At 43.2% G+C, this 1,993-nt stretch overlaps 1 protein-coding gene across 1 annotated transcript in view; it reads right to left on the bottom strand.

Moving 5' to 3' along the window:
- Positions 1-543: 543 nt before the first annotated feature.
- Positions 544-1,993, bottom strand: part of LOC127921140 (WD repeat-containing protein 19-like) — a 98,921-nt gene continuing 97,471 nt past the window's right edge. The window contains 1 exon segment of the mRNA XM_052504957.1: positions 544-1,993. This exon segment is cut by the window's right edge and continues 171 nt beyond it. The gene's annotated coding sequence lies outside the window, so the exon portion shown is untranslated.

The following is a 1,993-nucleotide window of genomic DNA, read 5'->3' as shown; positions in this document are numbered from 1 at the left end:
CACTCTCTCACTGCTGTCTCTAACTCTGAATGATCGGCTATGAAAAGCCAACTGGCCTTTACTCCTGATGTGCTGACTTGCTGCACCCTCTACAACCACTGTGATTATTAATATATGACCCTGCTGGTCATCTATGAACATTTGAACATCTTGGCCATGTTCTGTTATAATCTCCACCCGGCACAGCCAGAAGAGGACTGGCCACCCCACATAGCCTGGTTCCTCTCTAGGTTTCTTCCTAGGTTTTGGCCTTTCTAGGGAGTTTTTCCGAGCCACTGTGCTTCTACACCTGCATTGCTTGCTTTTGGGGGTTTTAGGCTGGGTTTCTGTATAGCACTTTGAGATATCAGTTGATGTAAAAAGGGCTTTATAAATACATTTTATTGATTGAATGGTGGACAGGTTTTACCGCTAGGTTTTATGGGTATTATGACACCTCCACTGTTGTGCTCTATGGTACAGATACAAAGATGAGTCCTCTATCCATCTCTATGGACTATATTCATTGTTAACTTTGTAATATTTCAGAAAGTCAAACTCCTCCACAAGAGCAAAAATATATTTAATATTCAGATTTTTTTAACATCGTCGACATGAATTAATTCATGGATAACAATGGAGATATGTAGAGTACATAAGTTAAAATAACAATGGTCTACAGCTGTCTATATCAACAGTTTAACAGGTGGTAGAGAAACATGGAGGAGGAGGTCTACAGCTGTCTATATCAACAGTTTAACAGGTGGCAGAGAAACATGGAGGAGGAGGAGGAGGTCTACAGCTGTCTATTAACAGTTTGACAGGTGGAAGAGAAACATGGAGGAGGAGGTCTACAGCTGTCTATTAACAGTTTGACAGGTGGAAGAGAAACATGGAGGAGGAGGTCTACAGCTGTCTATATCAACAGTTTAACAGGTGGTAGAGAAACATGGAGGAGGAGGAGGTCTACAGCTGTCTATATCAACAGTTTAACAGGCGGTAGAGAAACATGGAGGACGAGGACGTCTACAGCTGTCTATATCAACAGTTTAACAGGCGGTAGAGAAACATGGAGGAGGAGGAGGTCTACAGCTGTCTATATCAACAGTTTAACAGGTGGTAGAGGAACATGGAGGAGGAGGTCTACAGCTGTCTATATCAACAGTTTGACAGGTGGTAGAGAAACATGGAGGAGGAGGACGTCTACAGCTGTCTATATCAACAGTTTAACAGGTGGTAGAGAAACATGGAGGAGGATGTCTACAGCTGTCTATATCAACAGTTTGACAGGTGGTAGAGAAACATGGGGAGGAGGACGTCTACAGCTGTCTATATAAAACAGTTTAACAGGTGGTAGAGAAACATGGAGGAGGATGTCTACAGCTGTCTATATCAACAGTTTAACAGGTGGTAGAGAAACATGGAGGAGGAGGCTACAGCTGTCTATATCAACAGTTTAACAGGTGGTAGAGAAACATGGAGGAGGAGGATGTCTACAGCTGTCTATATCAACAGTTTAACAGGTGGTAGAGAAACATGGAGGAGGAGGACGTCTACAGCTGTCTATATCAACAGTTTAACAGGTGGTAGAGAAACATGGAGGAGGAGGAGGTCTACAGCTGTCTATATCAACAGTTTAACAGGTGGTAGAGAAACATGGAGGAGGATGTCTACAGCTGTCTATATCAACAGTTTGACAGGTGGTAGAGAAACATGGAGGAGGAGGACGTCTACAGCTGTCTATATCAACAGTTTAACAGGTGGTAGAGAAACATGGAGGAGGAGGAGGAGGTCTACAGCTGTCTATATCAACAGTTTAACAGGTGGTAGAGAAACATGGAGGAGGAGGTCTACAGCTGTCTATATCAACAGTTTAACAGGTGGTAGAGAAAAATGGAGGAGGAGGTCTCCAGCTGTCTATATCAACAGTTTAACAGGTGGTAGAGAAACATGGAGGAGGAGGTCTACAGCTGTCTATATCAACAGTTTAACAGGTGGTAGGAGAAACATGGAG

The sequence above is a fragment of the Oncorhynchus keta genome, unplaced genomic scaffold (assembly GCF_023373465.1).
Source record: "Oncorhynchus keta strain PuntledgeMale-10-30-2019 unplaced genomic scaffold, Oket_V2 Un_contig_2152_pilon_pilon, whole genome shotgun sequence".
Taxonomy (NCBI): Eukaryota; Metazoa; Chordata; class Actinopteri; order Salmoniformes; family Salmonidae; genus Oncorhynchus; species Oncorhynchus keta.
The sequence above is the reverse complement of the archived record's forward strand: the minus strand, read 5'-3'. Positions and strand labels throughout refer to the sequence as shown.